Source organism: Adiantum capillus-veneris, chromosome 5 (genome assembly GCF_014529385.1).
Source record: "Adiantum capillus-veneris isolate H3 chromosome 5, ASM1452938v2, whole genome shotgun sequence".
Lineage (NCBI taxonomy): Eukaryota > Viridiplantae > Streptophyta > Polypodiopsida > Polypodiales > Pteridaceae > Adiantum > Adiantum capillus-veneris.
The window spans coordinates 169,051,722-169,066,142 of record NC_140935.1 but is presented as its reverse complement, the minus strand read 5'-3'; the positions used below and the strand labels follow the sequence as shown (position 1 = coordinate 169,066,142).

Below are 14,421 nucleotides of genomic sequence, written 5' to 3'. Positions count from 1 at the left end.
AGCTATTCACTTATAACAGCTATTTTAGTTTAGATGTTTGGAGTTAGTTGGATCAATTTAGATATTCAAACTTCGAATAGCAAACAAACTAGGCAAAAACTAAAATGGAAACATAAAGACAAGAGACTAGAATTGATATGTATTTAGATACTGGAAAGTATACAAGTGGCTCTAGATAAATCTACAAAAGAGCTAATTGATGCATAGAGAAATTGCTAAATAAAAAAAAAAGGGTAACTCTCTGAAATGACTAGCCAACAAAAATGAAGTAATGGGTCCAATTTATAGGTACCCAAACTAGGCTTTGAATGACTATAACTATGTAGTTATTGTTTCCAAGAAATACCCTCTATGCCTTCAGGGAACACATGCCAAGGATGTTATCTTGCATCAATATCTTCAAAGGCATGTATACATGTGATGGTCATTTTTGTTATCTTTGTCAGCACTTGGCATGTGAGGTTAGACATATCCCTCATTTGAGTAATCACCACTTTCATGGTATGGACCATGTATGATTCTGTCGGCTTGTAGTTGTTGATTGGCTTAGTTGCCCCAAGATTGTTGTCTTGGGATTGGACAATAGGTTGGGTCAATCCTGAGATGTTGAGGGGTATTCCTGTAAGTGGTCTCATCTTGGGGTCTTTTCTCAAACCATTTTTTTCTCCATAAGGGCTGGCTTTTGAGGATGAGCAACACTTGGTCTGCTGTGATTGACACATCCTCATAATCACCCTTTGCACTTGGTTCAATTACTAGCATGAGCTTCTTTTTCTACAAGCTTCTTGTTTCATCAACGGAAGTGCTATCATCTCGTGACTAAAATTCTTCACTACTTCATCTGCCTTGGGCCGCCGATTCTAGCACTTTTTAAGCTCACAAAGCATATAATCTTTATGTGAGCTAGCTGGCATGTCATCTATCCACTTCTTTAGCTCATCATGTGCATCTATCTTCTCCGTTTCCTCTTCAAATTCATGCAGACCTCCCCCGAATGATGTGCTTGATAAATCCATAGGGGGTAGATCTGCACTTTCAAATTCAACCATTTGTTGTGTTGGTTGGTATAGGTACAATAGCCTTGGACTGAAGGGCACTGATTGTTAGATCTTTAGCTTGTAACTCTTTGGTGTGCCATTTTGCCTAGCTGGGCAAATCCACTTTGGCTTTGGCTAACTGTTCTTGGAGCTCCTTGATTTTTTGCTCCCTTTGAGTGTTTTTTGCCATTGATATAGCCATCGACATATGTCTATGTAGCTTTTCCTGGGCTAGCTCTGCCTCTAGTGCGTGGAATTAATTTCATTGTAGTAGTTGTTGGAGCTTGAGATGTTGAAGCGCAAGCAAGAACTTCTTGGAGTGTTAAGAGAGTCAAGAGTGTGTGCTTCACGACATCATAAGACTCACACTACTTTGAATAGTTCTTTTGCTCTCCCTCTAAGGTCTCTTGAGAGCTTGATACCACTACTTGCAACTCACTGTTGCCCTCAATTTGTTTCTCTAGATATTGAAAAATGCTGGCCACATCTTATTTTTCTCGTGCAAAGGTACTTGTAGGTTCTTCTTATCTTCTTGTAGACACTTGATTTGCTGCCAAAGCCGCTCAAATTCTCTAATGGCTACATTGGTTTCTACCTTGGCATCTCTTGCATCCAGTTCTTCTAGAGCTAAAATAGCTCTTTGGCATCTGAATTGCAATCTTATCATTTCTAGATGGTCTTCTAAATCAAACTCCCAAAGGAGCTTGTCCACTACCACAACTTCCACTCTTGAGAGAGGAGTATCTCTCTTTGCACTTAGGTTGTTTGTTGTCATGAGCTCTCGGGAATTTGTTCTCCTTTACCCTGATCTTTCTCGAACTGGTCTGTAGGTTGCCTTTTCTCTTCTTCCATCTTGCTTTTATCTTGTTTTGTTGTTTAGAGTCCTTATGCTCGGTTTGAGTTTCATCTTTCTTTACTTTAGATTCTTTTTTGTCTCCTTGATCTTTCACTCCCTCTTGATTCTGGTCAGTAGGAGCACGAGTTAGCAATTTGGAGGAGACTTGCTATTGCTCAATCTCATATCTCCTCTTCTATTGTTGAGTTGTGGTAATTGTGTCTTTAGGAGACTCTCCTTGCATAGTATGTTGGCTCCCTAGAGAATCCAGTGAAGATTCCAACTCTGTCATCCTTTGCCTCTTGGAATCTTCTTCTTCTCTTTGATAATATTTTTGCTTCAATACTTCATCAATCTTTTGCCTGAATGATCCTGCTAACTCTGCTTCATCAGTTGCTTTATGGAATTTCTATTGTTTTATCTTTTCAATCCAATCCTCCTTTAGTTTTACGAGCTTTTTATCAAGCTCAATATCATCATTGTCATCTTCCCAGGAAACTTCATCTACTTTCTTCTTTTCAAGGTTGTGAATAAGTGACAAAATTTTTGAGCCGACTAGCTTGGCCAGCTATTCCTCCTAGAGTTGTTGCGCTTCCTCCATTGATCTCTGAACCTGAGTCTTTGGCATCTGTTTAGAAGACTGCATTCTTTTCCAAACCAAGGGGACTGTGATGTATTCTTTCTCTTCAATAGATTGATATTTTGAAGGAATTCATGCTTTTTACCTCTGATCTCTTCGCTTAGCTAAAAGTGTGACTTTGTGGCCTCACTATCTAGTGTCTTGGCCCTCAAGCTCTGTCCTCTTGTTATTCTCTTCGTGGGTGTTGTGGATGAGCTGCCCATCCACTTCACTATGTGCTTTGCCTTGTGTAATAAATTCAAATGGGATTCAACCTCCGATAGCTCATCTATCATGCACAATGCTTGATAAGCTATTTGAGTCAGCACTGGACTTGCATTCATGTATGTTTTTTTTTTGTCACTACCCTTCAAATTTGCATCGATCAGGTTCTCTAATATGTAGTTCCCCATGTTGCATCTAATGACTCTCCTTTCCGCCAAGCCCATTGCCATTACCACTGTGGTTCCCAGTTGGTAGGTGGAGGGTCTAATTGATCAATTCGTCTGTGATTCTAATTTTTACAGTTGCTCTGTTAAGGTAGCTTCACCATTATTTGGTAGTCAATGCCCCAAGATGATAGTCCAAAGAATCCATCCAACTACAGGCATCTTTCACCTTCAATACTTTGCTTTGTTAGTGCAGGGTCCACAACTTGCTAGGGAAGATGGTGGTCTTCACCTTGGTCCCATTTGTAGCATGGAACTTGCCAATAAAAACATTTGTGGGGGTATCTTTGCCAGCTCCTTATTGGTAACATGAGCCTTTTCATTAGTAGATGAGATATCCACAAGCTTGTATAGGGTTTCTTCCCATCCCTTCTGATACTTTCAAACGAGGTATTTTGCTACGGCCTAAAAACTGGTTGAGTTGTTGTCAAAATGTCAAAATAATGCAAACTTGACCTTAAAATGGAAAATGAGCATAATTTTATCAAAACACTTCCAGATTTGACCAAACTTCATTAGTGTGACATAGTATGATTAAGAGATTTATCAAGATTATTGTTGCTCCGGGTCTAAAATGGCACTAAGATCAAATTGTATTAAACCAGGTCAGATGCAACACCACCAGCACTAGTCTTAGAGATTAGTACAAACTATAAAGAAGAACATCTAAACTTGTCTTAGATTGTTAAATATTAGCCATTCAAAATTTTGAAAACATATCCAAATTCAAAGGGAGAAGGAAATATAGACAGTGGGATTGGTCCCTAGGCTATAATTTTTACTGGCAACTGAACTAGTAATTATCAAGCCAGTTACTGTGGTAATTGCATAGTAGACAATCAGTTAGAGACCCAATACGACACCTATAAATAAAGGCCATTATTGTGCTCATGTATTCTCTTGTTGATAAGCTCAAAGCAATCCTTTGCCTCACATCGTACTTTTTTCGATTGTAATGATTTGATCTAAATATAATCCAGTTCCAGCTCCACTTCCAATCTAGACGTGTCATTTCCATTTCAGTTACTATTTCCAGTTCCATTTCAGTATCAATGTCTGTCTGATCTCTCATCTGAAGTTTAAAGTCTGAACTAACAACTAACTCTTAACCCAACACTGGAATAGTTATCTGAAGAGACTAGCTCATTCCACAACCCTACTCTCCTTCCAAGTTTGGGGTGAATCCCCTTGAGCTTTAAGGCTAGACCATAGTTTTCTTGTAGTTTTTAGAGGTACATTTTATAGCTTGGATTGTTCAATGAAGTGATCACTCCAAAGCTAACACTAATTGGATGATGAATCTTAAAACTTTGCCAATGTTACCATAACTTTCATCAAAGGAGAGGAAGTTTATGTTATCCCCCTCCTCCCCTTTGAAATAAATACCTAATATTTACACACTCTCTTTTATGTGGGGTGAGCACAATTGTGCCCAAACCTTTGTGCTCCCTTTAAAACATGATGGAATTTGTGAGAATAATAATCATGAAGTGAAGAAAATTGGAAGAATATGAAGATGTGATGTTCCTTATTTTTCTTCTTCTAAGTGTTTCTTTCATGTTCACTCAATTATTTTGAGGAAGATGAAGAGGATTTTTTGCTAGGACTTAGTATTTTGCACAAGGGACTTCTTAGAAAGTTTTCATCGGAGAGCTTTCTCATAATTAGAGTGCTCCCTCAAATCAATGCAATTCTCCTCTAATCATGAAAAGAGATACTTTTCTCTCTATTATCTACATAATCATCTTGGTGGTTCTTCCTCTTCCTTGTAGGAGCTCTTGCCCAAGAGACTCTTGATGTCACTATGTTTATGATTCATTTGACTTCCTAGAGGTATTTTTTCCTCTTATATAGGAAGTCTCTAATAAGTTGAAGCCAATAGCCTATGTTGAGCTTGGGTAGTAGACATACCCCAGTCTCTTGCAATATTAAGAATGATTACAAAATTGGTTGTGCTAAGGTGATAATTCGGACCATATTTCGTTGATTATATGCTTCGTGTAGATAAAAATTTACTTAACATGCATTATGTGTATATGCATGCATCATCTTCTTCTTCAAGAAAATTTTTGTTATGTTAATTCCTTTGTTCCCTTGGGTGCCAAAGAGAGAGAGCAAACATGGTATTCATTTATTTGAGATGAGTGGAGTCATCTATACACAGATTGATCTTATTGGCTTAATACAAGACTAGAGAAGAGGGTTGTAGCAGTTCCTGTTCTAGCATCCATACCTACAAGTTTTTTTTGGCTTGAAAAAGAAGTAAAGAAGAGGGTCATAACATTGTCCATTCTAGCCCAACTAATCCTTTTAGACTTATAGATTCCTCAACACGGGTTACAAACCAAAGGTAACTGGCAAAAGAGTCCACTAGATTAAGTCGATAGCTTTGGAGGTATAAAGCAAAGTTGTCATTCAAATATGATAATAGATCCCTTGTTCCCTTTCATCATAATCATATAACTAGAGTCCCTTTTAAGATCTACTTTATGATTTCTCCTATCTTCAACAAGAAAGGTATACTAGTGCTTAGATACTATTGAAACCAAACTGGCCCAAACTTAATTAAATACGATCCCTATGAGCGATTAAGTGTGTAAACTAAGCTCTTTGGGCACATAAAACATTGCAACAAAAAAAAACCATAGTTTAAGAGGGTCAAAATTTATCATAAAGAATCATTCAATAGAACATGGCTCATGATACATTCATGAAGAATTTGAAATGTACATAACTCTTTGTTAATTACTACAAACCATAAAGGCTTACTTCCTCTTGATTCATACAATTTTGGGCTAGACTTTGTTGAATATGTGCTTGTTATCCTAGTCTCACTCTCAAACGCATGCAATCATGAGAGTTGGGTAGCCCTCTACTACTGAGGTAGAGGTAGAGGTAGAGAGAGAGAGAGAGAGAGAGAGAGAGAGAGAGAGAGAGAGAGAGAGAGAGAGAGAGAGAGAGAGAGAGAGAGAGAGAGAGAGAGAGAGAGAGAGAGAGAATATCCAAAAGCTCACTAGATACTCATGATCATACAACTTAAACAAAGAATTGTTTTGGTCTTACAAGAACCCTCTCCTTTGTTGTGACGTGGTAGATTAATATAATAATTTTGCTAAGAATAGAAAAGAGATCAAAGAGAGCTTCATGAAGTACATATAAATATCTTGTCTTTTTTGGAGTGTCATAGGGATGCAAAAACACTCCTAGATCAGCCCCACGAACTACAAAGGGAAGGGAGAGGAAGCATATAATATTAATCACATTGCCAATTTGCTAATTTGCAGCCAAAACTATCCATATTTTCTAATTTTGAGGATCAACCCTCATTTCTTGGATTTGAGTGATGCAGACACACACTTAGTCTTATACCCCCTCAAACCCTAGCCTCATACGCATGAAATTCCATGTAGTTCTTGTATTTCTCTCTAGACACATAATCATTGTTCGAGAATCATTTTGAACTTGTTTTGCTGCAAACACTATTCTTGGATCCTAAAAAATTACTTTTTGTAGTCCAATAAAAATTACATGAGCTTTTGTAGCACTTATTTCCCAATCCCCTTTTTAACAAGAGCTTCTTGGATAGTTAGAGTAGCATTCAGAGTTCAATTTAAGGTCAATTTTAGGGCATTTCATCTCACGAAAGGTCCATCAAAACCCCTAAAGTAATTTCTAGTGGCTTGCAAATTCTCCAGGGTGGCTAATCTACTCATAACATTGGCCTTGGTATGTGTGATGGGTCCATGTCATCTACTCTAGGCAATAAATGGCATTTTGTCTCTCCAACCTATAGAGAGAAAATTGTTCATCAAGCCTTAACTTTTTATATTGATTACTTTGAAATAATTTAATAATCAGAAATATGTTTCAAAGTACTTTTTGTTTGATAAAAATTAAATTTAGGTGTTATAGTAAAGAATCAAAATCCTATTCTTCCTTTTGATGAGTTATTAGATAAATTAATTGGTGCATACTCTTTTGCTATGAAAGACCTTATATTTGGTTATCAAACATGTGCTTATGATGGAAATATGTTCATTAACACTACATTTTCATGCATAGATTCCTCACCATACCCTTTTGCTTAACAATGCATTACCTTTCTTTTCACACATGATGGATCAGATTATTCTGAAGCATCAAGATTATGTGGTTGAAAATGTTTTGGTTTCTTTAAAATTGAAAATTAACATTAGTTATTTTCAAAATTAATTTTTGAAATCTTACAATTAAAAAAATCTTTGGCCATTTATATAATTGTTTTTAAAGATGAAGCTCATGTGGATGACAGCCAACAAGCCTTTGTGTTGACTCTCTCTTGCTCAAATGGAGTGAATAATGACTAAAGTTATCTCTAGAATCAAATAGACATGGCTCGATCAAGTTCATCTCCTTTCTTTTATCCATGTTATTCGTGCACTAAAAGAATTTTATTACATAATGTTTGTGGAATACAAAGCACTAAATAAGATCATTACGAGAAATTACTTTCTAGTACTAACTATTCACCACCCAATTCATCCAAGAAATTCTAAGTGTTGAGTTCATCTTAAAAACCTTTACAGACCAAGTGTATCCCAGCTTTGCCAATTTGAACACGCTTGGAATGTTCTTACCGTTCTAAGGAACCTACGTTCGGCACAAGCTACCACCACTGCACTAGAGGTACCCCCTCTATCCCCTAACCTAGTCAACCAAAAGTAAGTAAAGGATTTTGAGAGGCATCTTACCAATAGTTTTTGGCTTTCCATTAGTCTCTTGCACTAATACTTCCACTCCTAGGTCATTTCTAAAAGAAAACTACTCAGAGCACAACGAACATGTGCTTGATCAATGGATAGCTAGTTTAATCTCAAGATTCCAATTCTACCTTTCTGATCGAGTATTGAGAGAGAACTAATTTCTTGTTTATTAGTTCTACTACTAATTTCTTGACTTGATACTGACTTAAATTTAGCTTCCTTAAATATTTTGGAGAGACAAAAGAATGTGTATTACCACAATCTATACGTAACTCAAACTCTTTACCTTCTTGGTTCGCAGTGGTTCAGATAATTGCCTATTATTTTTTAGCTCTAAGGTTGTTAATTGTGGAAAATTGAGTAGCTCTTTCATCATCCTTGTTCATTAAGGTCAGTTCTCCCATGGATATGTAGCTCTTTCTCCTCTACCTCTTCCTCTGCCACGTCCTCCATTTCTACCTCCTCTTTAATTGTTCCTTTGCTTTACCTGAGGTTGAGGGATGGCTTCTGCTAGATTCCATGGTTTCTCTTTTGTGAGAATCTACTTCCATAATGTCCCATTTGATTGCATCCATAGCATCAACATTGGGGAAGGTGTGCTCTAAGGTTGATGCAAGTGTTACTCCATGTCGTTGATTTCCTTGATTAAAAGTTCCCCTAGCCCTACCTCTAAAGTTGTTTAAGTTTCTATAGTTTCTAGTAGGGGAGTTTCCTTCTACTACAAGAGGTTTGGCTTTGAGAAGGACATCTTGATTTGATGCTGGCCTCATAGCTTCAAGGCACCTTCTCGATGATTTGTTAAGGCATTGACAAAGGCGGGCAATCTATTGTTCCATTATTATTTGGGGTGCATAGCACTACACAAAGTACACCTCTTTATGGTGCATAGCACCATAAAGACACGTGCTTTGTGTAGTACTCCTCCAATGTAATTCCTATTTGGCATAGAGCAAAAAACTTGTTCACCTTAATGGCTTGATGTGCAAGAGGGATGTAACACTCTTTAACTACCCACTTCATCTTCTCCCAAGATGGATTACATGTGGGTTTGTCTCTACAATGTTGTATCCATGAGAGTTTAGTATCTTCAATGAGGAAAACCATGCCTAGCAGAACTTGATTTTCATGGGAAGTCCTCGCTTCTAGAAAGTAATCATTCATAGCGTCAAGGCAAGATTTGACATCACGCTCCAAGTTGGATCCCTCTCCCTTAAAAGCTGGAAGTTGACTTGTTTCAATAGTACTTTCTTTTATTGCGTATGAAAAGGCTATTCATGTGAGCATTACCTTGTGAATAAATAGTGAAGTTTAGTGCTAAGTGAAGATCTAGTTTGTTTATGATTTCACAACCTATCCCATACTTGAAAATTTAGAACTTAAATGAATACAATGGTCAAACACGATAGGAAAAAAATTCCCATTATGTAGCCAAAGATGCTTTGTGTTGATCAGGAGGGTATAAGCCTCTTTTCTTGCTACTCTCTCCAATACATGGTAGGGGACAATTATCTCTTATGGTCACTATTTTCACTTTTTTGAGATTTAAACACACTCTTACTTTGCCATCTTCTTGGCCACTACCATAATAGGTGATACCCAATTTGTGTGTCAATTTCATAAATGAACTCTGCTTCTCTAAGTTTACATATCTTCTCCTTAATCTTTCTAGCAAAGGTTTCATTGTACGTGTATGTTCTTTGCCACATTGGTTTTGTGTTTTCTCTCATGGGTATAGTGTGCTGGAAGATCTCAGGATATACCCCTTTCCAACCCTTGTATGACCATGCAAAGACGTACCTATATTTCATCAAAGTTTTGATAGAGAGTATCCTCTTCCTCTTGGGCTAGACTGTTAGCTATGTATGCTGGCTTTGGTGCTTTGTTTGGAAGAACGAGGTAAATTTTCTTTGCAATTTAAGGCCCATCATATGATTTCTTCATCTCTCTTATCTCTCACAAAGGCTGTTGTATTACAATTATCATATCCTAGAGGGTGTACTTTTAGTATTGAGAAGAAACACTGACAACATCACTCTTTTTGTCATTTTTTAATTCCATCCTTGCTGTCTAAACCTCTTGTTACCATATACATGTGGTAGTGATGTGTGTGAACACACTTAGGACCATTGGGGAAATTTTTTCCTCACTAGGAGTTTTCCCCCCCCGTGCATTGTATACACGCCCATCACTCTAGGGCTATCTATCTTTCCATTGCACACTAAGTAATACACTCTCTGTTGTGTGCCTTGAGCTTCCTTCATCTTCTCCAAGTTGTGTGTGTTTTCTCGCAACCCGAATTCCAACGATTGGTATCAGAGCAGGTTGCGTCCTCCCACTCTTAGTCGCCAATAGCTCTAGCACATGCCTGCTCACTTTCTCCGATTTCTGTGAGCTTTGGCGAGCATTCACAGGTCTGCTACTAATTTTGATTTGGGCTCATTTCGGCCTCCGCTGCCACTACAAGCAGTATTGCACATGCTATTTTGTCATTTTGTGCAAAATTGTCAGTTTCAGTCACTGCATAACATGTCCCTTACAGACTTCTACTGTTTGTGCTATATAGCACGTGTTGTTCCCGCTTAGTTTCTCCTCAGTTCAAACAATTTTCACATCAGGTGCAGGCATTCGTCATGATCGACAACAACACAAATGTGTTCAAGATGTTTGCTGCTGAGGATAGATTGGATGGGGACGATTACCCCATGTGGGCTTACATGGTGCAACACGTTCTTGTGTCAAAGGGTGTCTAGAATATTGTGCAGGGCATTGATGTACGTCTTGGTTTTGAGGATGTTGCAGGTCTCGCTGTTGTTAGAGTTGTTTTGCCTACGGCAGAACAAGCTCGCTGGGATGTAATAAGATTTGTAGGATCATGCATTAATTAGGATAAATAGAATCTACTGTCGAAAGTCTCTAGAAAATTGTAAGTGTAAACCATTGGTTAAAAGCCGAGGAAATGCAATCTTTAAGAGAAATTGAATATAATAAATATTAAGCTCAAAACAAGCAGAATTCAAGCTTAATAAAGATGGGGAAATTAGGAAAACGATGTATAAATTTATAAGAAATTTTTTAGAGCTCAGAAAACCCTTAAGGAAGCTATGATAAAGTTATCTTATCAAAATAAACAACTAAGAAATTATTAGGTCAAGAAATTACCCTCTAACACTACAAATTTAACCTTGATTGGGGTAGAAGAGGAACTAGATTGAATACGAAGGTTAAGTCAAGTTTTTGAATGATTTACCTATTAAATAGACACCATTGTTTATAAAGATAAAAAGTCATGGCACCAAAAAGGACCCGTGCCAATCCTCAATCTGATGATGAGGGTAGTGTTCCTAAAAGAGCTAGAACGTCGCATGACGATGAGGCCGGGCCTACTAGTAGTAGGCCTATTGATGAGAGCATTCAAGCCCTGGAACTACAACAAATACCCGACCAGTCCTAGGTGGATCTTTAGTATAATTTAAAGTTTGAATAATTTCAAGTTTCTCTTTAACATTAACATTGCATATGTAAAAGAGGGAGTAAGGAATTAAGAAAAGTAAAGCTGGCTAAAAACGGAAGACATCTTCCAAGAAATCACCATGCATTTATTTGTAAATTAGGAATGAATTGTTGGGATAAGACTGGTTGAATTAGGAAAGATATGATTGATCATCCTTAAGATAGCTTGTCCCAAGACACGTCCGACTTGTTAGTATATTTTGATGAATAATGACAGGCGTTTCAACCACGGATAAGTCGGTTACCCCCATGAAAGATGAGTTTCTACTCCGTTTCATGTCTTGATGTTTCTACATAAGTTAGGATACCGTTTTTTAATCCTGTGAGAGCCACCCAATTATATGGGCAACTGGTTTGGTGTATGGGCACCCCGAACCTTGGGTGGGGGTTTATCCACCCCGGATTGTGAACAAGGAATCGGTGTCGTTTTTCACCCTTAGGTGGTCTTGAGACAAGAAGAGTACGTGTAGTGGTTATTAAGGTCAATGTTTTTGATTGACAATACCCTGTCTTAAGTTTAAAAATGTCTGTTTGCTAAAAGAATACTTTTCAATGCTATTTTTAATACTTGATTGAAGGAATCACTGTGACGAAAAGTTAAAAGAAACCATTATTTTAAATGTTAAAACAATGCGATAGTAATTAGAAAAGAAAAGAATCATGTGTGAGTGCAGGGTGGTAAGTGGGGATTGACTAAGGTAGTCAAACATGGACAGGTGGACTTGATTAGTCAGGTAGCTATCCATTCCCATGCACTAAAAGCATTTAGTAAACTTCTCCAATTGGAAGAGGAGTTCACCAGTGGTTGTGCCCTCACATCTGGTAGGGGGAAAAAAGCATTGTTTGGGAATACCTTAGCCCAATTTGTGAAAATTATAGGGCTAAAATAGTGTTAGATTTTTAAAGATATTGTCCCGTTCTGCTGTGAGACAGGACAAGGTCTTCTTCTAGGGTGATAGACCCAAGCCATTGTCAATGGTAAAGGTCTATTCCCTGGATTTTTCTTGTTTAGAGACTCTAACTCGCAATAGGCTTAGAGACCTTTCAAGGACCCCATCCCGATCTTGGTATTGGCAGGTTGGGGACCTCCCAATGCATATCCATATGCATAAAGCTCCCAAAGAGAAGCAATTAGTGGTCAAAAATCTCCCACTGAACCTAGAATCTATCATTGACAAAACCAATTGTAGCCAACTAAGTCAGGCAAAATCAAACCACAAATGCATGCAGACAATAAATGGCACCTCTCAAGTGTAAGAACAACAAAAATCGTGAAGTGGAAAGCATGGTAACGTTACCTCTCTCTTGAAATCATAGTCGTCCTCGACTATGAGGTAGAGAAGATAAAGCCTAGTGATTAGTCCGTTTGCTAGCGAGTAGAGGATCCCTGTTTTACCCTATGACACCATTCCAGAATGGATGACTAGTCCATTTGGTGCTTGAGAGCCTTAGCTGCCGCAAGCATGTCTGCACATTAGTCCATATCAATCTTCCATAGTAGAGCGACAAACTCTACTCGGTGTTTGGTAGACGTCATCTCCACAAACATGATCCTAAGCATGCATACTTATTAACATTTGTGCACAATAGAGAAAAAGAGAGTCTTATAAGACAAAAACTTTGTTCATTTAAACATATTTACATTTGCTTACTCTAGGGGATCATTGTTGTAAGCATTGACAAGGTTTAGGTTATCCTTTAATTGTATGCCTTGCATCCATCTAGTATTTTCAAAAGAATAATTTTTAAACTTGATAAGATATTGTCGGATAGTCTTACCGCCTCATAATACCTTGTATTCATGTCGAAGAATGGACTCTAGTTGCAACACTTCTTCTTGGTCCTCGATCTCCAATTGGTCTTCAATGGTTGCTTCTTTAGGTGGCTCTCCTTTGTAAGGCTTTAGTAGGCTCACATGGAAAGCATTGTGTATGAGCCAATGGTTGGGCAACTTGAGTTGATCGGTCATCTCATTAATTGGCCTAATAATATGAAAGGGACCATAGTAACTTTTTGCTAACTTAGCATAGTACTTTTGGTGTCCGCGTAGGATTCTTGTCCGTCGTGTGCATTAATAGAGCCTTAGGAAACTTAAGCAAGACTCAATCATTTTGTTTAAAGGCTAGGGCTCTTCTGTGATAATCAACAACAGGCTTTTGCCTTTGCTGAGAGATGGAAATAACATCCTTAAGCTTTTGGAAAGATTCTTGCAAGTCTCGGCTATATTCATTTGCAGTGAATATCTTCCCATGTACCTTGAGTAGCAGGGGATTTTTTTATCTTACCTCTACTACCTCAAAAGGTGATTTTTCCGTGGAAGTATGTACAGTGTTATTGTAAGCATACTCCACTAAAGGTAAGTACTTCTCCCATTGGGACTTTTGATCTACTTCTGTGACATAAGATTTTAGTAGATCAAGAATTGGTAGGTTAGCTATTTCACTTTGGCAATCCGTTTGGGGATGACAGGCCAAAGAGAAGTTTAGCCTTGTACCTAAATTCTCAAAGAGACCCTTCTAGAAATTACTAGTCATTCTAGGATCTCTATCCAGCACTATAGACATTGGCAAGCCATGGTACTTGAAGATTTGTGATATAAAAAAGGTTGCCATTTGATGGGCCTTAATAGTCTTTTTGACACGTATGAAATGTGCTTGTTTGCTTAACCTGTATACTATCGTCCATATTCTTGTATTCCCATGGATAGACTTGGGCAATCCAAAGATAAAATCCATGGTTATGCTCTTCCATGGTGAATTAGGAATTGGCAAATGTTGAAGCAATCCAGGTTGCTTCCCTCTATCAAAATTCTTCTTTTGGCATACCACACATTTTGAAACATACTCTTGTATGTTTGCTTTCATGGTAGGCCAATAGAAGTATGTTTCTATCCCTTTTAGGGTAGGCCAAATCCCTCTATGCCCCGCATAAGGAGGAGCATGAGATTCATACATTACTTTCTCACGTAGTGAGTTAGAAACGCATAGTCTATTGCCATAGAGAAGATAACTCACGTAGTGAGTTAGAAACGCATACTCTATTGCCATAGAGAAGATAACCATCTTGTAGGGTAAATGGTTCTTCCTTTTTCCCTAGTGCAAGGACTGAAAACACATCTCTAAAATCAAGATCGATAGCGTACTCATCTATCATAGAAGATAGATCATTGTGAGTTGCTATGGATACCGCGTTCACTCTCGGTCGTCTTGAGAGTGCATCAACCACTTGA

At 37.9% G+C, this 14,421-nt stretch overlaps 1 non-coding gene across 1 annotated transcript; it reads left to right on the top strand.

The window, feature by feature from the left end:
* The first annotated feature begins 2,534 nt into the window (after positions 1–2,534).
* LOC147458525 (small nucleolar RNA SNORD36) lies at positions 2,535–2,608 on the top strand. The gene has a single exon (XR_015188287.1). It is a non-coding gene; the product is annotated as a small nucleolar RNA SNORD36 (small nucleolar RNA).
* Positions 2,609–14,421: the final 11,813 nt, after the last annotated feature.